We start from the raw sequence: 24,946 nt of genomic DNA, 5'->3' as shown, positions 1-24,946 counted from the left end.
GGAGAGGCCACAACAGTGAGAGACCCGCGTACCGCAAAAACAAAACAACAACAAAAACAAACAAACAAAAAACAAGGCAGTAGGTATGGTCATGGAGAGAAAAAACAGTCAAATAGATGGTCAGTAGCCTTGGCTTCTGATTCTATCTTGACCATGAAAGAAAAGTGTTCAATGTACACCTGCTAGAAAGACTATACTCAGCTAAGTTATAAATTCGACAAATGATTGTAAATAACATCCAGAAGAAGAACCACAGTGGATTGCTTTCTATTCGAACTTCAATTTTCTACTTAATGGAGACAAAATCTACACTGCAATCTCTGTTTGGTGATCTCAAAGTTTATTCTACTTGTTGGTAATTTCCTTAGCTGCCCATTACAGATTTTTAACCACATACTAAAACACCTACTAGTCAATGGTCAGTCCTAAGCTTTATTGCAGTATTTTATGAAATATATTCCTTCTCCCCACACCTCTCCAACATTTATTTCCTCAAAGAACTGGAAACTAATACCTAATAATTTGATTCATGGCAATAATAATGTTCTATTTCAAGTGACTCAACTAAAATTTCCCCGGAGTACCACCAAGAGAAATCACAGAGAAATGAAATGTTCTTTCAATGCTGTCTTCTGAAATGAGAGGTCTTCAGAGAATAAAAGTTCAAACAGCAGCCATTTAACCAGCAGTTTATCAATGTTTAATGCATTCAATGGAAGGCTCAGAAGCAAATAGTCAGTGATTGAATGGCCTACATACACCTTAGAGCTTTTCCTCCAAATATCAACTGTAAGGATAAAACCAATTTTTAAAACTTCTCTTAGGTATTTTCAGTGTTCTTTTTAAAGTACTTGTAGGAAACTCTGGCTTAAATTCGTAGTTTGATATATGTGTCTACCATTAAATTAAGATCATATTTTATATCAAGATTTATGTTAAAGTAAAGTTATTTGACCTCTGGTCTGTTGAAATATTTCTTAATTTTGCTTAAGATGCTTTCATCTAATTTCATTGCTCTCATTCTCAAACTTCATCAAGGAAGAATACACAGGACCTTCAGCCATGCATAGACATTAAGAAAAAAATTGAAGTGAGACAGGTAGGGGGTTTTGTACATGGTTAATGGAAGCTCTATGTCCTTTTCTCTGTGTTTTGTTTGATTCTCCAACAGTGAAGGTTGGCAGAGAGTGTGTTGGGAATGGATAAGTCACTTGGGTACATGTTGGCATGGTGTTGAATGTGAGCTGTTCCAGGACTGGTGCTATAAGACATAAGCATTTAAAAACTGTGAGGTGCCCATACATTTGTTTTCTACGTCTGTCTCTATTTCTGCTTTGCAACTAAGATCATTTGTACCATTTTTCTAGATTCCACATATATGCATTATTATATAATATTTGCTTTTCTCCTTCTGACTTACTTCACTCTGTATGACACTCTCTAGGTCCATCCACGTCTCTGCAAATGACGCAGTTTCATTCCTTTTTATGGCTGAGTAATATTCCATTGTATATATGTACCACATCTTCTTTATGCCTTCCTCTGTTGATGGACATTTAGGTTGCTTCCATGTCCTGGCTATTGTAAATAGTGCTGCTATGAACATTGGGGTGCATGTGTTTTTTTGATTTATGTTTTTCTCTGGGTATATGCCTAGTAGTGGGATTGCTGTATGTATGGATACCAATGGGGAAAAGGGTGGGGTGGGAGGAATTAGGAGACTGGGATTGACAAATATACATTATTGATACTATGTATAAAATGGACAACTGATGGGAACATGCTGTATAACACAGGGGAACTCACCTAGTGCACTGCGGTAACATAAATGTAAGGGAAGTCCAGAAGGGAGAGGGGATATCTGTATGCGTATGGCTGATTCATTCTGTTGTGCGGTGGAGGCTAACACAACATGGTAAAGCAACCGTACTCCAATAAAAATTAATTTAAAAAAAAAACTAAGAAAATTTAGAAAAAAAAAGGACTTGTGAGGTGCTATTGTAAGAAAATATCTTTAACGTCCTGAATAATGTGTTTCATTGTTGGGATACTAAGTATTTGTTTATACTAATTCTCAATGGTTAGTTGAGATTATCTTGCTGAGCCCAGAGGAAGTTCCAGGAAATTCCATTTAAATATCAAGTTTGGTGCTCAATCATGGCTTTCTCAAATCAAAATTTACAATAAACATAAATATTTTCCATCTCTTCATAGAGTGCAACTCTACTGCAAAGAAATATTGGAAATGCGGCCCTGGAAATTTTTTCCAAAGGCTATTTTTAAAAATAGGATATTTTTATGAACAATAATAATAATTAAAACAAAATCTATTAATGCACTACAGAGAACAAAAGCTCAAGCAATTATAAAGTTATTCTATCTAACATTCGTATCATTATTTATACCATCTAAACACAAAACAAGTCTTTACAGGAGTTCTACAAAATTTTCAAGAGCATCATACCCGCCTATTCATTGAGACTGGCAAACTTCCTTCAGTTCATGTGCCTTTTATCCTTCACTGTTCTGAAAGAGGACAGATATTACATTGTTAAGTTCTAAAGTAGTTGTGATCAACAGAAAAAAGAACAAACATCTTTAATTTCTTCCAAAGCAACAGATACTCCCACAGCAGACACTGCTTTTGACAACTACATATTTAAGGCAGAGGAAGAATAGACTGTGTAGATATTTTGGGGTTGTTTCTCTAAAAGTCTAGTTACCATGAGTTGCGTTTGGGAGAAAGTCCACTAGACATAATCTAAGCCAGACCACATCAGTGCTCCATGTTTGTCCCCCACTCTTGCATTGTCACAGTGTGAAAGTTCATAGCCAGAATTTCTGCATTGACTTCAGAAGGTAGAAAGCTCATATTCCTCTGTCTGGATTGAGATTCATTGATGAACCTCACCAGTACTGGTGATTGCTCCTCCCCTACCATGTCCATCTTATTATCAGTGAAAAAGGAAAAGGTGAGTCTCTCACTTCCCTGTTTCTCTCCAGTGGCACTCTTGCAGTGTCCAGCACCTATTTCTGCTGTGTTTTCAAAAGGATGGATGTGTAACTGCTACTGTCTCAAAAGCACTTTCTCAGAACTGCCTCACCAGAATATCCTCTGCACTCCAGCAGGAGAAAAGATATCTTTAGAGATTTTGTCAGCTTCATGTTAATCCAGACTTGTGCTTTATAAAAATCAAACTTCAGATGAAGATTTTAGCTGCTCCTTGTTTTCATTCTCTGCAAAGTTTAAGGATAAAAATGCCTTCATCTTGTTCTTTACCTTCTTCCTCTGCATTGGAGTGGTGAGGATTGTTATGGTTTCTTTGTTTCTGAGTTCGTTCCTGTTCAGAAGTTTTACCGTTTCTTTTTCTGTTTGTGTTCTTATTTCATGATCACTCAGTTATTTTACTAATTTTCAATGTCTCCACGTGGATTGTTCAGATGACTGGTGAAATCAACTACTGCTGGCATAGCATAATCTCAAAGAACTCCTTTTTAAGTACTCGTTCCACAAACCATAGGTTCCTTAAAGCATTTGGCAGTAATGTTTGCTTAGCAGATCAGGTGTTTTATCTTCTAAGTCACATATCTTACATTTCTTCACCCACTTCTGGCTTCTGTCCAGATCTTTCAGGAACCTAAAGAAAGTCAGATTGGACTGTATTATCTTCCATGTTTAGTTGGGGGCTGTGCAAAAGTTTGATACTGTTGCCCACCAGCCAGCCAGCCTGCTCTTCCCTCCCCTCCCCGCAATTCAGGGAAGCTTGTCTGCCTGTTGCTAGTGGAGGAAGGAAACTAAATTAGGTGGGCAGTTTGACATGACTGGTGTTTTAATTTTCTTTTTTAAAAATGTATGTGTCAGATTTAGTATCAGAGTCATGCTAGCCTCAAAAAACACATTGCAAAGTGTTCCCTCCTCTTCTGTTTTGGAAAGCATTTGTGTAAGATTGATCTCTTACCTAAATGTTTAGCAGAGTTCACCAGTGAAACCGTCTGACCCCAATGTTGTATTTGAGAAAAGATTTCAATAACAAATTCAATTTACTTAATAGGTATAGGGCCAGTAAAATTTCCTATTTCTTCTGTGTCTGTTTTGGTAAGTTGTTTTATTCAGAAATTTCATCTAGTTGTTGAATTTATTAACATAAAGTTGTTTACAATATCTGTAGCATCTGTAGTATTTTCACACATTTATTCCTGATATTGGTAATTTTTCTTATTTTTTTCTTTATCAACCTATGTAGGGCTTATCAACTTTGTTATTGTCTCAAAAAGAAAAAAAAATTATGTGTTAATTTTCTCTTTCATTTATCTATTTTCTATTTCATTGATTTCTCCTCTTTACTATTTCCTTCATTCTACTTACTCTGGATTTACAGATCTTCCTCAACTTACAATGAGGTTATGTCCCAATAAACCCATTGTGAGTTGAAAATATCCTAAGTCGAAAATGCATTTAATATACCTAATCTACCAAACATCATAGGCTAGCCTAGCCTACCTTAAACATGCTCAAAACACTTAACAGTAACCTGTGGTTGAGCAAAATCATGTAACACAAAGCCTATTTTATAATAAAGTGTTGAATATCTCATGTAATTTATTGAATACTGTACTGAAAATGAAAAACAGAATGGTTGTAAGTGTATCAGTTGTCTACCCTGTGATTGTGGCACTGACTGGAAGCTGCAGCTTGCTACCACTGTCTAGCATCCCAAGAATCATACTACATATCGCTAGCCTGGGAAAAGACCAAAATTGTAAATTCAAATCCTACTGAATGCACATTGCTTTTGCACCATTGTAAAGTTCAAAATTCGTAAGTTGACCCGTTGTAAGTTGGGGACCGTATGTACTTTGCTCTACTTTCTCTAGGTCTTACTGTAGACTCTTAGGTCATTGATTTTATACCTTTATCCTTTCCTTATCTAGGCATTTAAAAGCTATAAATTTTCCTTTAGCTGTAGCTCACAAATTTTGATATGCTATATTTTCATTATAATTCAGTTTGAAATATTTTCTAATGTACCTTGTCATTTTTCCTTTACCCATAAATTATTGACAAGTATGTTGTTTAATTTCCAAATATTTAGGTTTTATCCCTCCTACATATCTTATTGTTGTCGATTTCTAACTAATTGCCTGTGATCAGAAAACATAGTCTATATTATTTCAATCCTTTAAAATATATTAGAACGTGTTTTATAGTCCAGCAAATGGTTTATCTTGGTTAATATGCCATGTGCACTTGAAAAGAATGTTTATCCTGCAATTGTTAGGTGTAGTGTTCTATAAATGTCAAGTAGGTGAAGGAAGTTATAGTGTTACTGAGATCTTTTGTCTATTTGTTCTGTCAATTGCTGAGAGAAGACTCCACTGTAATTGTGGATTTGTCTCTTCCTTTAATTATGTTACTTTTTCATCTAATGTATTTGAACCTCTTTTATTAGGCACATACATGTATGATTCTTATGTCTTAATAAATTTATCCTTTTTATTGTTCTAGTGTGTCTCTCTTTATCTCTGGTAATACTCTTTGCCTTGGCATCTATTATATCTCATGTTAATCTACCTATTCCAACCTTCTTAGGTTTTCTGTATGCATGATTTATCTTTTGATATCATTTACTTTCAACCTGTTTGTATTTTTATATTTAAAGTTCATCTCTTATGGAGAGATTATGTTGGGTCTTATTTTTTTTATCCTGAGAATTTATGACTACTATTTGGAGTGTTTAGTCCATTTACATTTAATCCAATTATTGATGTGGTTGAGTTTGGACCAACCATTTTACTAGTTGTTTTCCTTTGGTCCCATCATTTTTGTATTTGTTTTTTGATTCTCTGCTCCTACTTTCTTAATTTCTTTTGATTTAATTGAATCTTTTTGAGAATCCTCTTTAAGGGATTGTGGCATTTCAGTTATATCATTTTGCATTATTTCAACTGGTTGCTCTAGGAACCACAATATACAGTATCCCTAATTTTTCACATTTTTCTTACATTTAATATTGGACCATGTCATACAAAGTATAATGATCTTTCAAAAAATATAGATTTTTAAGCTCCTTTATTTTTTAGTTGTCTATATTTTATCTACAAATATAATAAATCAAACAATAAAATGTTATAATTTTTGCTTAAACAGTCATACATATTTCTAAAAAACTACGGAAAAAATCTTTTACATTTAGCCACACATCTATCATTTTTGGTACTTCACTTTCCTCTGAACATTTGAATGTTCCTTTGGCATCAATTTTTCTCAACTGATGAACTTCTGTGGGTTTTTTGTACTGCAAGTCTGCTGATAAAAAGTTCTCTTAGTTTTCATCTATCTTTATTTTGCTTCCATTCTTGAAGGTTATTTTCACTGCACTGAATTGACTTTTTTCTTCTTTCAGCATTTTAGAGATGTCATTCCATTATCTTCTTGTGTCCAGTGTTTCTGACAACAAATCACTGTTAAATCATATCATTCCACTGCATGTAATAAATTAATCTGTAGCTAGTCTGCAGTTGCTTTCAAGAGTTTCTTTGAAACTATGGCTTTTAGAAGTTTGACTCTGATGTGCCTAGATATGCTTTTCTTTGTATTTTTCCTGATTGGGGTTTACTGGACTTGTTAGATGTGTAAATGCATGCCTTTCACCAAATTTGGGGAAATTATCACTATCATTTCCTTCTATATTTTTTTCTCTCTTATTCTAAGACAGCAAGTACACAAATGTTAGACCTTTCTACAGTGCCTGCATAGCTCACTGACACTCTTTATTTTCTCCAACCTTTTCTTTCAATTTTTCAACTTAGACACTTTCTATTGATCTATTTTCAAATTTACTTACTCTTTTCTCATTTCGGTCTATGTCAAGCCACTTTGTAAATTTTTAATTGTAAATACTATATTTTCCATTTCTAGAATTTTCAATTGGTTCTTTTTTGTGGTTTCAGTTTCTCTGCTAAGATTTTCTATTTGTTAATCATAAGTGTGTTTTCCTCTAAATCCTTGAGATGGTTATAATAGTTGCTTTAAAATCCTTATCTGCTAATTCTAACATCTGGGTCATCTCAAGGTCAGTTTCCACTTATTGCCTTTCTTTTAGATTTAATTGGCCTATTTGAAGGTTACCCCATGTGTATGTAGTTCAGGGATCAACCAGAGATTTTGGCCAAGTTTATATACAGAATCCCCCTCTCCCCACCATGTCTATTGCTTTCACCTTTCCAGGATTCCAACCCCCCTCAGGTTCCAGCTGTGTGGTGTCCCCAAACTCTGACCTATGGCTTTCCAAGCCAGTAAGACTATGGATTTCTAGTAGAATTTTAGCCACTCAGCAAAAAGCTGAAACTAGGGCTTAGCCTCAAACAAAAATCTGTATCAAAACAGGAAAATTACCCTGTGCCATTTACTTCTTTCAAATATAGATTTACTTCGTTTCTTTTAGTTCCACTGACTGCCTTCAAATTATTATATTTTGTATTTTAGTTAGAGTTTATAGTTGTTCTCTGAGAGTGAGTTGACTGCCAGAAGCTACTTTTCCACTACTGGAAATCTATTTGCATTACTTTTTAATTCACTGAGAAATCAGAGATTACTAATTAGTTTTCCCATTACCTCATGTAGCTGTTGCCTGGTGTTGGTTGTAAGTAGATTTTCTTCTACTCTACCACTGTAAAATGTTTAATTTATTCTTTTCTTTTAAGAGATTCTCTCTTTTTTAAAAATTTATTTATTTTATTTTTGCCCGCGTTGGGTCTTCGTTGCTGCGCACGGGCTTTCTCCAGTTGTGGTGAGCGGGGGCTACTCTTCATTGCGGTGCACGGGCTTCTCATTGCAGTGGCTTCTCTTGTGGAGCACGGGCTCTAGGCATGCAGGCTTCAGTAGTTGCAGCATGTGGGCTCAGTAGTTGTGGCACACGGGCCCTAGAGCACATGGGCTTCAGCAGTTGTGGTGCAAAGGCTAAGTAGTTGTGGCTTGTGGGCTCTAGAGCTCAGGCTCGGTAGTTGTGGCTCATGGGCTTAGTTGCTCCATGGCATGTGGTATCTTCCTGGACCAGGGATCAAACGCATGTCCCCTGCATTGGTAGGCGGATTCTTAACCACTGCGCCACCAGGGAAATCCCTTGATTTATTCTTTGATTGATTGGTTGTGTTTATCCCCACATATTTATCAAGGATCTGCTATGTCCTAGGTACTGGATACATAAAAGTGAATAAGATACAGTCTCTGCCCTCACAGAGCTCAGAGTCTCGTGCTATACTTTTATTACAGTAGTGACTAGAACACATATAGAACATTTCAATCATCCAAAAAGTTCTAATGGACTGTCTTGGTGTAGTGGAAGAGAATGATATGAAAATGCATCACTAAAATATAGCATGAGAAAGTATAAGAATAGAGTTGTATATAAGGTATGGCAGTTGAGCAGAGGTGATACTACTTACTTGTTATTACAAAGATCCAAAGGGGAAATGATTCTTAAGCTGAATTTTTATTGATTAGAAGGATTTGATCAGTCATCCTAGGAAATATAAATAGCGTATCAATAAGCTCTGAAGACTTGAAACAGATAAGGGAACTACAAGAAAACTCCTGACTCTATGTATCTATTTTAGGGTTAGTTTTACTACATAAAACTATTCTGTAGTACTTTCTCACGGAAATTAAAAACATTTACTTAGTTAATTATATTCAAAAGAGTATATATTTTGTTTTTTTAATAAGAAAAAGAAGAGCAACTACAGACATGACTCTGAAGCAACTGCATAATCAAATTTCAATTCACGTAGCCTATCCCTTTGCCAAGATAGTTAGTGATATTGAGGAAATAGCTGTCTGTCAACAGATTTGACTACCATTGCTTTTAGACAACTGAAAATAGTAAATCTCAGGTGTTAGAATATCAACCAGGAACTACATAAAAGTTCTTCTCCATTAGGTTTTGGACAGGTAACATATATTTGCTTTTAAATATCTTGTTAAAACTGAAAGTTTTACTGTAGAAAAAAAAGTGGTAGTAATTTGTACCACCCACCAATTGAAAATGCTGCATGAATGATTAAAAGAGTTTCATGTCTTTGTAAAGAGTTGTAAGAACATAATGATTGATTAGTGTTTCAACTGCTGTCTTTTTTTTTCCTTTCGTGTCTTGACAATTTTTATCATACATTCCTTACTGGTGATTTAGTAGAAGTAGTAAGAAGATCTTAACTTGAAAATTACACAACTCCCTTATTTAAAGCTGCAGGCTATTTGTTCCAATCGCCATTTTACTTATTTAACAAACTTTTATTGGTGCCTCATTATATGCCAGATATTGTTTGAAACTGGGGGCCCCAAAATGAAGAAGCATAGTCTCTTTCTTTAATGAGTTCATAGTCTAGTGAACATATAGAGAAATATTTGCAGTAAATTTCGTAGTAGAGGGATGTTCAAGTTGCATGTGGTGGCTAGCCTAGGCAGTCTTCATAAAGAGGTTAAATTTCAGTGTGATATTAGGAGTATGTCAGTTTTTAAACCTCATTAAATTGAACACTTATAATTTATGCATTTCAATGTATTTAAATTTTACCTGAAAAGACTGTAGAGAGATATTGAGCCCTAGTTAATAGGATTGCTTTTTACAGGGGTATGGGTTGGCAATTCTGAGAAGTCCTTCTGTGTATTGTAAGCTTAATTTTTATACATATGAATGATATAGATGTAGAAATATGTTCTTAATGTTAAGCATATTGATTGTGATAAATATACTATTGTTTATAAGGAAAAGTCCTCACAAAAATAATCATTAAAGTATTTAGGGTAAAAGATACAATGACTCCAGCCAGTTCTCAAATAATTCATAAGATATATAAATACAGACATAGGTAGATAAATATATATAAAGAGAGAGAAAGGCAGAGAGACAGAGAGAATGATAAAGCAAATGAGGCACATGTAGATAACTGATGAATCTGGATAAAGTATATTTAGGAGTTTCTCATACTATTTTTGCATCATTTATCTAAATTTTAAATTATAACAAAATTAAAAATTATGGTAAGTGTCACTTATACTTAAGATATAGAAAACTAGGGACTTCCCTGGCGGTCCAGTGGTTAAGGCTCTGCGCAGCCAATGCAGGGGGCACAGGTTCCATCCTTGGTCTGAGAACTAAGATCCCACATGCCTGCAGCATGGCCCAAAAGATTTAAAATATATATATATATATATATATATATATAGAAAGCTATATTTTAGAAAGAAAACATCACTTCCACAATAATAACAAGAAAGTGCAAGATAAACTATAAAATTATAACTCTTTTTGAACCCGTCAGAGAACTAAGTTTGCAGGATAGCCAAGAAGTCTGAAATTTAAAGAAGACAGGCCCTTCTAAGGATATAAGCACTGTCACACCTGGGTCAAAGCATGAGAGGAAGAGAAGTTGATGCCATATAAGGAAAATAAAAGAGAAAGAATAGGACAGACAATATTTGAAGTGCTAACAAAAACAACGTAAGGAGAAAGACTTCAAAATGCACATCCAGGAAGTACAGGAAACCCCAAGCAGCATAAATGTGAGAAAAAGACATCCACCTATAGACAAATAACAGTTAAACTGCTGGAAACCAAAGATAAAGAAAAAATCTTGAAGGCAGTCCAAATAAAATTACAGCAGATTTCTCATTAGAATATATACAACTCAGAAGATAATGGAGTGACATCTTTAAAATACTGAAAGAAAAAAGAAAAACCTACCAACTCAGAATTCCACATAGATTCAGAGAACTGCCACTTCAGGGAAGTTTTCAGAAGTGCAATTGTCAGGTGCACACTGGATATCCCCTCCAAAGCCGAAGACGAATCACTGCATCTTGAAGCCCCACCTCAGAGAAGGAAGCACGGTACCTCGTAGGCCTCTTTGAGTTCTAGAGGCAATTCCTTCCACAGCTAAGAACACATTGGGTGGCGTGATGGCTACCAGCTTTGAGTGGTGCCTGAAGCAGGAAAGGGCTCTGCAGTAGATGCAGACCAGGATGCAGGCCTGTTATCTGTGAAAGGTTAGTTGGGAGGCAGAAGAATATGTTAGGAAGGGTCTCAAATTGCAGTGTTGCCCTGCAAAAGTCTCAGGCAGCCCAACGGGCGGTCCAGAGCAAAGATTGCCTGGTGGAGGGTTTCCACATTGATCAGAAATGGCCTAGGCCCTGGGCCATTGACAGAGCCTGGCCTAATCAATAGTAAATAATCAAACAAAGTTACTTTCCCCTAAAACAGTGGTTCTTAATGGGGCCAAAGTTGCACTCCCCCACCAAGATATTTGACAACGTCTGGAGACATTTTTAGTTATTACAACCTAGGGGAGGGAGGGAGGGAATGCTACTGACATCAAGTGGGTAGAGGCCAGGGATGCTGCTAAACGGCCTACAATACACAGGACAGCTCTTAAAACAAACGATTACCTGGTGCAAAATGTCAGTAGTGCCCAGACTGAAAACCATGTACAGATAACACTTCCCATGGCTTATTAGGCAATGCTCCAGTATGACATAGAAAGGACATATGAAGCACAGTTTTAATGTCTCTTGACCTCATTTCTTTAACTGTAAAATTGGGATAATGATAGTAGCAACCTCATGTAGTTTGGGGGAGAATTAAGTAAAACAATTGTCGATTGTATTTTTACACAAATGGCCACCAAATATATATCCCATCCCAGGTGGGGTTTACGTTCCCTCTCCTTGAGCCTGGGTGGCCCTCTGTAACTGCCTCTTTCAGAGTGGCACAGCAGAGGTGATACTGCATGACTTCTGAGACTGGGTCGTAAAAAGCAATGCAGCTTCCTCCTGGCCCTCTTCGTTGGGATCCAACCTGAAAGAAGTCTGGCTATTCTGGGGAATCAGAGGAGGGTCTACAGAGAGGGCTCTGTAAAGTTAATGTTCACTTATAGAAGATCTATACATTGCAATTTATTCCTGTCCAGTAGAAAAAAATAAATCCTACAGATTGTGCTTTTATTGTTTTATAGGACAATGATCGGTTTCCATCTAATTTGTAATCTTATTTCAGCATTCTTTTCATCCACTGACTAGATATGATAGTTCTTCCTCTCCTTTTAACTATCGTTGTCACCGTGCCAGTTCCTTCTTTAATGCACTAAGTAAATCTGTGCGAGTTGCACAGACACACACACACAGACACACACACCAGCATCTTGGTAGAAAGCAGAGAGAGAATTCTTTCCAAAGGGCAGGTACGGCCGTCATGGAGAGACAGGGAGAGGTGCTGGATGTTCCAGCCCCAGCTCTTCCAAGTCTCACCAGCTCAGCCACCAGATGTGAACAAACGAGTCTTGGAGATGCCCCAGTCACCATCTGACTGCAATCTCATGAGGAACCTCCAGCCAGAGCCATCCAACGGAGCTGCTGTGGAATTCCTGGCTTACAGAAACCATGGGAGATAATAAACGATCATTATTTTAAGCTGCCGTGTTAGGGGACGATGTGTCCCACTGCAGTGGACAGCCAAAGCACCAATGCTCATCCGGCCCTTAGCGCAATGCTTGGCACATAGTTCGGGCATAATTGGTCACTTTTCTCCTGTAGTGTTAGTATTTTGTAGTTTTCATTTTTTCATGAGTATTTAATTAGTAATTAGCATTTAATTTGTAGCTTTACTCTGCCTCTATGCACTAGAGGGCACTCTTATCCGTTGGCAGATTGTCTCAGACATGCAGCTGCGGTTCTCCAACCAAGGCACCAGGGGGAGCCAGCCCCTAACTTTTCACTATCCCTTTCGGAAGGTGCGCTTGATGGAATGGAAAAAGGCTTCAGAACCAACGAATTAGCATACATAAGGAAGACGTTTTCGAACCGTCGTAAACACAGTCTAAAAAACAAGAAAGCTTATTTCTGATGAATAACGCTGCCCCCAGACTGGATGTGCAGACAAAGATGAAGAAAATCCCCACCCACACTTCTTTTTTTCCATTTTAAATGTGGTAGAGCAGGTTGCCTTTTCCTTAATCCCTGAAGAGAAGGGATCTGCAAGCTTATGATTTCTAAACAACGTTGTACTGAATCTTTACCACATCTAGAAACGTGGCAAAAGCAGTCTCTCTGCCGCAGTTAGCTTCTGATGGCGAAAGGGTAATTCTGATTACTGTTTCACAGTGTCCCAAATAATATTTGTACCACTACTTTAACTTACAGATTTTAAAGTTCCCATTTTTTTCTAGGTCTTTATTTTATATACACAGGATTTGATAGTCTAGTGACTGTGAAAATGGACCATGATTATGATTGCAGGAAACTGGGGAACCCAAACCCTTAAAATGAATTGCCTGAACCAAATACATTGTAAGTCTCCCCCTTTCCCAACAAATTCAAAGCAGACTTTATCTATAATCATTCACAGTAACCTGAGAAGGTTGGCAGCCTGCACGGATGATGACGGTCTGCCTGTCTCTAAGTACCTCCTGAAGTCTGGCCCTCCCCTGAGGTGGCTCAAGTATAGCTGGGGCTTGAACGGAGCAGGGGTTTTGAGAATAAGGAAAGGTTTATGGTGAGCTTATCTGATTAGAGCCTTACGCTGTGAGGTCAGGACTCTGCAGGCTGGTAGAGTATAAATCAAAGGGGACTAGAGTGGGAGAGAACTGAACTCTGAAGAGCTGATTCTTTGAGGGTGTCCTGTAACTGACTCAACCCCAGCTCTAGCTGACCTACCATCTTGATGATCAACCACAAGAGATTTGATCAACTCAGATCCAGTTGTTTTGTTTTAATCCCCACCATAGGCATTAAAACAAAGCCAAAACAAACACAAATGTATGGTAAAGGTAGTAGAATGATGTTTCTACCTAACACATGTCTGTAAATGATGGGATTGCTTTTTGGGTATAACTTATGGCAAAGTCTCATCACTTGGTGTTCAGAGGATGTATATGTAATAACCTTATCTATAACACACTAACAAACACTGCCCTCTTTGGCTTAACCACAAATTGTGGACTATGAGACCTCAGAGTATCTCCAGTCTCTCAGCTAGTAATGGAAATCTCTAGAGCGTTTCATAATGCACTCCTAAGAAGCCCTAAAGCTCCCCCAAACCACCTTGTAGACCCGAAGTAGCAGATGTGACATACCCAGTGTACTCTTTAGAGGCTGCGTGGCTGGGTCCCCAGGTCACTGATTCTGCCCGTGAAGAAATGGTGGTGGATGACATTAGGGTGCATCATTTAAAATCCTACGAGAATTCGCAGGACAAGGGAATAACTTTGAGTTGGGAAACTTTAAAGGACTTCATGGAGGACAGCCCCCCAATGAGGAGTAGGGTTGGGCATACAGTGATGGAGTGAAGGGTACTCTGGGCAGGGCTGGGTAAGCTGAGGCATGAAGGCAGAAGTGAGTAGGTATATTTGGGAACAGTTCAGTCTAGCTGGATCATTATATGAAGGAAAACAGCAGCAGAAGGGCCTAGAAAGGATAGATTTAAGTCCTAAATCAAAGTCAGAAATTTTTATCTAGTGAGCTGGGCCAGCTCTATCCAATAGAAACTTGTGCAATGATGAAAATGTTCCAAATACGAGCTGTGCAATATGGTGGCCCCGAGATACATGTGGCTATCAAATACTTGAAGTAGGCTAGTGCAACTAATGAACTGAATTTTTAATTTAGTTTAAATTAATTTTTTTTTAATTTTTATTTTTTTACATTAGGGTTCATTCTTTTTTAAAATGTTAATGGAGTATAGTTGATTTTAAATGTTGTGTTAGTTTCTGCTGTACAGCAAAGTGAATCAGTTTTACATATACATATATCCACTCTTTTATAGATTCTTAATAGTCATATACAGCTAATGGCTACCGTATCTAGTAGTGCATTTCCAGACAGTGGAGAAAGGACATGATCAGAAGGGTGCTTCGCTTTAAATGACCTGAAAGCCAACTATAAAGTGGATTGTAAGGGAGGTACTCTGAAGATAGAGTCTTATGATGCGACAGAATCAATACGTGGACCAGTGGGGTTTTTTAAAAAAGTAAAATAAAAAAGGTTTTTTCCAAGAACAAACAAAACAAAACACATAACTGATCCTGTTTAAATGAGGAGGCAGGAACGGTCCCTGTGAGGGGCTACACCACTTTCTTGCCTTCTGTAGGACACCTACAGAAGTCCTTGAGGAGTCTCCCTGGGATTTCCAGGAGCTGTTCAGAGCTCAGTTTGTTAACCACTAAGCCAGGTCAAAGGTAGTGGGGAATTCTACCAGGGTAATAGGGATAAAGAAGAGGAATAAATGTGAGCAATATTATGGAGTTGGAATCAATATATCTTAGTGTCTACTTGGGTATAAGGAGTAAGGCTTAAGTATCTGCACATCTATTTTTTCATTCATCTAAGTCCAAACATTGGTGTTATCTGGAATTCCTCCCCATTACTCAATCATCGCAAATATGGTAGGTACACAAAAATAAATGTATTGAATGGAATAGAGTTAACACACACAGTGCTGCATGGATGTTGAGTGGGGAGAATCCGCGGGGCCATTGCCTCCAAGGCTTGCCCTACAGCTTGTGGTCCACTTTCCATCCCCTGAATAATGCAGTCACAGAAGCCAAGGCAAGAGGCTTTGCAAGTAAGGGTGGTCAATCAACAGTTTTAAGTGCAGCAGCAAGTTTGAGGAGAAAATGACAAATTGATGTTAAAATTGGAAGGTAATTTCAGTTAGAGTTAAGGAAGGTGGGCTCAGAATTTCAAGGACTAGGATAGTAGTGGTTGAAGGTGAGAGAGTAAAGACAATGAATACAAACTACTCTTTAGCTTCTTGGTAAATGGAAGGAAAAAGGTGAGATATACTGCGAATAGTTAGTGAGTTGACTGCTGGCTCTACTTTCTACTTTTTTGAAATCTTAGAGTACCTAGAACACCTAATGTCATCTCAAAGGAAGTCCTCGGCCATTAGTCACCTTACTTAGAGCCATGTGGTCTCATCATGAGGTTGATAGGACCAGACATAGACAGCTGACAGGAGCCAGCCATTGCTAAGCTAACCAATATCCAATGGGGTGGTTTGGTAGAAGAGCTCTATCCAACAGAGGCAGTGCATGCGTACTGACTGCTGACTGGCCAGCCACTCATCCTCTGTGTCAAGGAGGTAGAACTCAAAGACATCAGAGAGACTCAGGGAGCAGTAGAGGTAGAGATAGAATGATCATTTTGTCACCCAAAGTCACTCTGAGTAATGAACAACGGATATCTTCCCTGAAGAAACGAGCTGTCTAGAACCTTGGAATTTCATAGTATTTTTAAGTGTTTCATTCTCTGCAAAGCCTTGCTGAGATTCTGTCTTCCTTACTTGCCCTTGTATCCTTATGGGAAAATAAAACAACTCAACAAATGATTTTAGAAAACCCAAGAACAATTCTGTTTCTTGCAATCTGAAAGAACGTAAACAACACATAAGTCTGGAAGGCAGAGTAAGGTGGAAGTGTTGGCGTCCTTGCAAAAAATAATTGTAGAAAATTCTCACGGTCCTTAACGAAGAGTCTCCAATGGCCATAGGCTCAATGGTCCTGTCTTTAGAAAAAGTGCAGAAAATTCATGTTGACCCACCTACTGTCTGGAATGGTGCCGCCTACCCTACTGAGTAGCTTTAACTTAAACGGAGTAAGACTACAGACAGCCTAAAAGTGCAGCCTCAGTTCCCTGCAGTCTATAAAGATAGCAGGCTGAGTCTCTCCATGTTAGAAAAGGGAAGATAAGCTAATGAAAAGGCAGTATTTGAGAGAGAAAAGAGATCAGAGAACTCTGGAATTGAAAGTTACCCTGGAGACTGTTATGAGCTGAATTGTGTTCCCCCAAAATTCATATGTTCCAACTGCCAGTACCTCAGAATGTAACTGCATTTGGAGACGGGACCTTTAAAGAGGTGATTATGAAGTCATATGGGTTGGCCCTAATCCACTCTGACTGGTTTCCTTATAAGAAGAGAAGATTAGGACACAGACATGACGTGAGGACACGGGGAGAAGACAGCCACCTGCAAGCCAAGGAGAGAGATTTCAGAAGAAACAAAACCTGCCAACGCCTAGATCTTGGACTTCCAGGCTCTAGAACTGTGAGAGCATACACTCTGTTGTTTAAGCCAGGGGTCCCCAACTCCCGGGCCATGGACCGGTACCTGTGCGCGGGAACTGGGCCGCACAGCAGGAGGTGAGTGGCAGGCGAGCGAGTGAAGCTTCATCTGCCGCTCCCCCTCTACTCCCTATGGCTCCCAATTGCTTGCATTACTGCCTGAACCAACCCCTGCCCCCCTGGTCCGTGGAAAAACTGTCTTCCATGAAACTGGTCTCTGGTGCCAAAAAGGTTGGTGACCACTGGTTTAAGCCACTCCATCTGTGGTACTTTGTTATGGCAGCCCTATCAAACCATCTGGTCTAACTCTTTCTCTTGACTTCTGAAGAATCTGAGGTCCAGCGTCACACAGCTCGTATCAGTGGTAGGTCCAGGCTCCAGGGGTCCTCATTCTCAGCCCAGAGGACTTACACAAGCCACACCCCTGAATTTGACTTGTGTGCATTTCCAGAAAGGAGGGGGAAGGATGATAGAAAGAGCAATGACCAGAGTTGGCATCTAGTCCATTATGTGAAAGGAATGGATGGGAAAATGATTCACTGGTTTACTAGCATCTCATAAAATCCTATGACTCTTGGGCTACCTTACTGAGGACTTTTTGTTGTTTTCTATTCTTATTCCCATTCTTAGCTTTGTTCTTAACGGGGAAAAATGATCGGTTGTAGACATTCCAACTTCAGCATGAGTTTTAAATACATGAAACCATGTTGGACTAACGGGCCTACACGTAACCAAGGAGATCGTATTCTTTTCTTCCATGTTTACATCTCTGATTTGTTGATTGTATTACAAAACCTCCTTTGATGAGAAAAATCTGGGACAGCTGGGGGAGTCGTGGTGGGAGAGTTTAAGTAATTTGTAATTCAATTTTATTTTAGTTTTAGTATCTGTTGTTTTTTTTTAAGCACGTGGACTTTTCAGTTTTTTTTTAAGGCAAGGGCCTCAGAATGCACTAATTTTCTCTCTCAACCCCGCGTTGGTTTCAGATGACAAGCTTTTAAAAGCACAGCTCTTGTTAGTTTTAGGGAAGCTTAAGACTCATTGTCTTGTCGCCTTCCTGTCCCCTGCTACACTCTTGTTGTTGCCACATCCCAACGTGTTCTAAATCTCTGATTTCCCTCTTTGAGTGGTTGTCTCCCATTTATTTTATTTACAGATGAGGCAAAGCTTTTCAATCTGAATAAAGAATGGCAAACTGAGCTTAGTCTGTTGGTATCTCTGGATAATCCTGATGTTAAAAAAGGGGGAAATGCCTACAGGCTATTTCTCAGAAAACCCATCGTTTTCTCCACACTTCTATAGGTGAATTACAAGCTTCCCCACCTGTTTCCACTGATTGGTGTGATTGACGCAGTGCCAGGCATTGTACTGTGAGCCTGGTGGCTGGTGGCCTGGACTGCCTGTCACAAACACCAACATATGAAGCTGAGACTACTGATCAAGTCTGCACAGACTGTCTGCGATTATTCTGCTCATGGATACTCCAGATCAGAAGCCAGGGGGCCGTGGAAACTATGCTTCACCGTTCATTTTCAGCAAATGGAGAGGAAGTAAAAACAGGCCTGATTTATAAGGACTAGTAAGGGATACAAAAGGTAGTGCTTACTTAAAAATAGGATTCAAAACAAACATTCTAATCAAGGATTTGACTTTGGCACCATAAAGTCGTTGAACTGCCAAAAAAGATGTATTAGGAAACAAAATTCTAGTTTTAATTGGTGTTTTGTTTTGTTTTGCTTGTTTATTTTTGACAGAAATTTAGAGCACCTTTTAAGTTCTGATCCCTGAAAATTTTTCTTAGTTACGTGGTTACCAGCAAATCATATGTGAACTAATTAATATTAAGCCTTTCAAATTAGCTTTTTAACAATGATAAACAAATGCATTTTATTCTAATTAAAAATAGAAACTCTTCATACTGAATTTCTTTTATAGTAACTAGGTCCAGATGCAAAACCAATTGCTTCCACTTAATTCCTTATTAATCTACTGCTTTCCCCCCCAATAAAGTGAAGTTATAAATTAAAGAAAGAAACTGTCTTCCTTGGATTTTATTAACCACAGGATTTTTGGGGAAGACAAGCAAAGTTCTTATTGCTTCTATTTGCAATCACTTAAACCTACTTGGAGACGTTTCTTCAGTGCATGGCTCAACTATTTGGAACTCTGGAGAACTTTCAAGGAAAAAGAGCACAAGTGATAAATAGTTTGGAAATGAAGATCAAAAAGAAAGCATTGGGAGAACTGGGAATGTTTAGTCTAGAGAAAAGAAGGAGTAGAGTCGTACTTTTCCTAACTGTCATAAACAGGACGAGGGTCGTTCTTCTTTTTCACCAAAGAGTTAGGAAGAACAAGTGAATATAGGCAGGAGCAAAGGATTTAACTAACATAATTTATTTTAACTAAAAAAAAATAATGGAATGCTTAGGGACTCAGGAAATTATCCTAGAATCATTTCAGAATACTATTCCGCAGATGAATCTGGAGATTAAGAACACAGCAATACCTACCAAGAGGAGTGGAGAATTAATGTTATTCACATAACAGAGTCAGAAATACTTTCCACTGATTATTGAAATAATAGTGATGTTTACTTCCAACAGGAATTTAACATTCATCGCACATTGATTAAAGGCCTATTCGGCCTCGGGCACTGAAAAATTCATCATAGCTAACACTTGCAGAAGGCTTGGTCTCTGAGCACTGTCCAAAGTGCTTTGCACACAGGAATTAATTTAATTTTCACAACAGCCGTATGAAGTTGGTGCTATTCTTTTCCTATTTTTGCAAGTGAGGAAACAGAGGCAAAAATAAAAATTAATTATTTGCCCGAAGTTACATGTTGAAGTTATAAAATAAAAGAGCCAAGATTTGAACTTGTATCCTTATCGGTTCTCTGAGAACAAATACCAGGGTGAGAGCAGACACAGATGAGGCTTACTGGGACAAACATCTATGACAGATAAAGAAGGAAGAGGCAGGAGGAGTGGGCAGGGACAGGCTTCAGACCGAGATGCAGGTGTGATATTTGTGAAAGGCAAGAAGGAAGGAAGGACTGGGTAGCGAGAGACTCAGACTCCTGTGCAGATCTGGGGAAGCCTCAGACAGACTGATGGGTGGGGAGTCCCTGGGTCAAAGTGGGAGATTCCCTCAGGCAGCACGAATGGTGGAGTTTCATAGCCTCATGTTGCTCAGTCACAGCTGGGAGGAGTCTAAGAGGAGTGTGGTCTGCCACCAGTGCTGCAGGGAATCCAAAGCAGCCACTGGGGGCTCTGCCCCTCTCTCTTGAAGGGAGGTCTGAGTGGGAGGCTATGGAACCCAAGCTGTCTGGCACCAGAGTCCATGCTTTTACTCATTCTGTTATGCTGCCCTCCTCATACCTTGAGGGTGTGCAGTGAAGGATGTAACCCTGTAGCAATGAAAGGTCTCAGTAGGAAAAGGGGACACTTTGTTTCAAAGATCTGGGGCCTCCACTCACACAGAGCTCAGTGCCAGCAGTGCCCCGAGGTTGAGGTGGTCCAGAGCGATGGCTCTGATAGTAAAGAGCTGAACAGCAATCTTCCAATCCAAACACACTGTCGTTTTACCCTGAATCAGGCACCTTCATGTCATAAAAATCTCGTAAAACTTTTCAGCCAATATTTAAATATTTATTCAATACTTACTAAATACGAGGCATTGTGTTAAGTGCAATTGGAAATATTAAGATTGAAAAGCCTGAACCCTTCCATCCAGGGTTTACCCAATAGGGTAAACTAAAAATAACTAAAAATAACCATATATACATGAGAACACATTAAAAATGGCACAGATATGGTGCTGTGGGAGTTTAGGGAAGAGAGAGATTACTTCCTGCTGGAAAGATTGGGAAAGATTTCATGAAGGAAAAAGCAATGGTATTGCTTCCTCAAATGAAAATATGAAATTAGAAATCTGAAGCTGTCTTTAAAATTTGTATCTGTCTAGCCCACCACCCTCACCCCAAGCAGTGGTCTTTAGGAACTGGTGGGAACATATATCGTAGGTTAGAAAATGGGGTTCAGATCATAAGATTGAGAACAGGGATATTCTGGACGTGGTGGAAGGTTGGAGAGAGATCAGAGATGGAAATGGAAACTTAGTGTGACTGTTTATCCCTTTATTTTTGGTAGCAGTGTCTAATCTTTGAATCCATTCCAAGCTCCTAATTACACTTAAAGAAAGTGCCAAGTTTCATATTCACTGTATCCAAGCTCCACCATAAATGTACAATTTTCTGTGTACCCTTTAGTCCCCAAACAACACATTTCCTTTTGTATATTGTCCTGATGGCTCAATGGGATTTTTCCAGATTCGGGTCTCACTCTTATTTATACGGTGGAATCATGATTTAAAAGTACACTATTAATTTGTCAGAAGTTTTTCAATAATTTTTCTAAAACTGTACTCCTTCTGCCTTGCATTTTATTCACTTTTTCTTTTTTGTTTGTTTCCTCAGCTAAGTTCATATTTAATCGCTCTCTAAACTTAGAGCCATTTCATTTGAGAAAATAAAGTCCTTTTATTTTCTGACATTTCCCAAGGTGGCAGGGGGTCTGGGGTCTGGGGAATGTGTTTCCACCTTTAAGCTGGAGGAAGCTTTGAAAACACTTTAGCAAGTTTTGGATTCTTGTCTGATTAAAAGCTGCTACAAATAATAAGTGGAAGAAACAAAAATAGAAGGTAGATAGGTATGAATACGAGTGTTAAAGATGCTTCTTTATATCCCTGCTCTGTGATTTTAGGAATTATAGAAAACAAATTGCAACCCTTTTACTCAGACTTTATATTTTTATTACAGAAGGCAAAAGATTTGTCTTAGAATACACGTTTGAGACCTGAACATTTCCTAGGTGTGGTAGTGTCTGCTTTCACTTGGGTAGTATAATTAGCTCCGCCGCTGAGGGCTGGCTTCGCTCCTGTAAAGTACCCTCCTTCCTGCATCAGCAGGCTTGCACCCCTTCTAGATCATTCTCTCTGGAATACTAATCACTTGTCTGTCTCTCATCTTAAAACAAAACAAAGCAAAACATACAAACAAACAAAAACGTCCTTTAACCCCACATCCTCTTCCAGCTTCTGCCTTTTTTCTCTTCTCCCTTTTGTAGCAAAATTCTCAACAGAGTCATCTATGGTTTCTGTATCCACTTCCTCACCCCTGCAGATTTTCCCAAGATATTGTTGTCCACATCCCGGAAAACTTCCATGTTGCCAAATCCAGGACTCTTTTCAAGGTCCTTCTCTGACCCAGTCCCTCAGTATCTTTTACTACAGCTGACCACTTCCTTCACTGGAACCTCTTATGTCTCTTAGTCTGTATTTACCTGGTTTTCCTCATACCTCTCTGGCAGTTCTTTGTATCTTCACTGATGAAGCCTTCTTTTCAGCTTAGTCTCTAATGTGTTGGAGGGCCCCCAGGGCAGAGTTCCAGGCCCTCTTCTCTACCTACATTGTCTCTAGGGAAATAATCCTTCCCATCCTAAGGCTTGAGATATCATTGATATGCCACGACTCCCAGGTTCTCATTCATTCCTGAACTCTCCTCTGAGCTCCAGACTTGGATATCCAATTTTGTATTCATTACCTCCATTTGGCTCACTAAGAGGTACGGCAAATATGGTTAATTTTCTCCTACCCTCCATCCTGTTCCTTCCCAGACCTCCCAGTCTTCGATAATGGCCTCACTATCCACTCGGGAGTTCAAGCCTTGATTTTTCTTTTTTTTTCCTAATCCATCAGTGAGTCTGGTAGCTTCATCTTCAAAATAGATCTCAAATCCATCCACCTCGCCTTATCTTCATTGCTATCATGCTAATCCAAACCATGATCATCACTTTGATGACTGCAATTGCCTCTGAATGTCTCCCTACTTCTGCTTCTCTGCCACGAACAATCCACTTCCACACAGCAACCAGAGAGATTTTTAAAAAATATAAATCAGAGCATGTCATTTCCATGCTTTAAACCAACCAGGTATTTCCCTTCCAAAAGCGCTTAGAATAAAATGCACCTCTGTTCCCCAATTTGCAAGACTCCAGTTAACTTGGCCCCTACCTAACTCCTTTGTCACCTTAAACCATTTTTCTACCTCACTTCCTCTCTCCCAGCCATGTTGGCTGTCTTCTTGCTCCTTCAATATGCCGAGATGCTCTCCCTCTATCCCTTTGCTTATCTGGCACCTTCTTATTTGTCTCAATTTATATGTTACTGTTAGCTCCTTAGATCAAACCTCCCTGACGACTCTGTTCAAAGGAAGTGCTCTCTCAGCAGCACACCCAGTTCATTCCCATTAAAGCCCTTACTACAGGTTGTAATTATAGGCTTGTTTTCTCATTTGCTGTCATTCATCTCCCACAAGAATGTGAGCTCTGTAAGAGTAAGGACTTGCTCTGTCTTATTCATACCTGCATCACTGCTGTCTAGAACAATGACTGTCCACAATAGATGTTCAATAAGTATTTGTTGAGTGAATAAATCAGTTTTTAGATTATTCAAGCCATTTGGTTTTCCTTGATTGTCTGCCAGTCTACTCCTTGGTAAAGTATCTGAGCATTAGAGTAAGGAACATGTTTCATTTGCAACTTCTGTTCAAAGAGGATATGGAACTTTAATAGATTAGAGGGAGATCCTAAGCCTTTAAGTCTTAGCTTTTCATCAGTATATCCCTTAACAATGGCAAAAAAAATCAAAGATTAAGTTATGAGAGCTATCAGAGTTTCACTAGCAAAATTTAATTTTTTCTATTTTCTGACTGTTTTGTGAATTTTATTTTATCTGAATTTAGAATGTGAGCAAAGCTGTGGAAGGGTTAGGGTTGCTTGTACATGATTTTCAATCATTGGAATTCTAAAAATGCTACAAAATTAACATTTTTATTTCAAATACATTGATCCCAAGACTATGTGATACTAACTCTTCTTCTCAAGAATTACAAAATAGAGATGCTGATGTGGAACTCATTGCAACAATACCTCGGGATATGAACTTGTATCTATGAAACACTGATGTAATGCTATGAGCTCATAATATAAATGGATGCTAAACCATCTGTGTATTGTGACATACTGTATCATCAAAAAAATTTTGTGTATAATTCTAAAGTAAAAAATAAAACAAATTTTCAACTAACAGGTGTGTTGCTTCAAACATACAACTCAGCAATTCTAAATCCCGACTTGAAACAGTGCCTGAAAAGCTGAAGGTCAGGTGAAGATATTACATTTAACACTCTTGAAAATGTCAAAGAAGTACCTCTAAAACGTAGGGAAAACAATGGTAAATTATGTAAGATGTTGCTGATCAGGATAAAAGAGTCAATATAAAATACTTTGTTCCTGGAGGAAAAGAAGAAAAAGAGGGAAGAAGGAAGGGCAAGGAAAGGAAGGCAGAGTTTGCAGAAGAGGGGCCATTCCTGAGTTAGTTTAATCACTTAGCTCGGTCTCTTGGGCTGTGCAATCAAGAAAATGACGGTCAGTATTTACCTGCGTGTGCTCGGGATTTCCGTGTTCTGCGTGTGCCTCCGCTGTGGGAAGCGTGAAACCGTTATGAGGACTATCAAGGCAGTCAGAGTTCAGCAAGAGGCTAAAGGTCAGTGTGGACTGGAGAAGCAGGAATTACTCTATGGACTGAGCTGGACTTCTGCTAAATCTTGTTGGATGCAGTGGATTTTGATAGAGACAGATGTGAGCACTGAGGAGAAAGTGTGAAGAGAGACACATGCACAAAAACAAAATAAAAAAGGTAGAAAAAATAAATTAGACTTCCCTATCCCTAGGAAAAAGTTTTAAAGGGTACCCTGGTTGAAACAGAAACATTTAG

The 24,946-nt window shown here is 38.6% G+C and overlaps 1 pseudogene; it reads right to left on the bottom strand.

Moving 5' to 3' along the window:
- Positions 1-868: 868 nt before the first annotated feature.
- LOC103077572 (52 kDa repressor of the inhibitor of the protein kinase-like) lies at positions 869-22,335 on the bottom strand (annotated as a pseudogene).
- Positions 22,336-24,946: the final 2,611 nt, after the last annotated feature.

This window comes from Lipotes vexillifer, unplaced genomic scaffold (genome assembly GCF_000442215.2).
Source record: "Lipotes vexillifer unplaced genomic scaffold, Lipotes_vexillifer_v1.1 scaffold1773, whole genome shotgun sequence".
Lineage (NCBI taxonomy): Eukaryota > Metazoa > Chordata > Mammalia > Artiodactyla > Lipotidae > Lipotes > Lipotes vexillifer.
The sequence above is the reverse complement of the archived record's forward strand: the minus strand, read 5'-3'. Positions and strand labels throughout refer to the sequence as shown.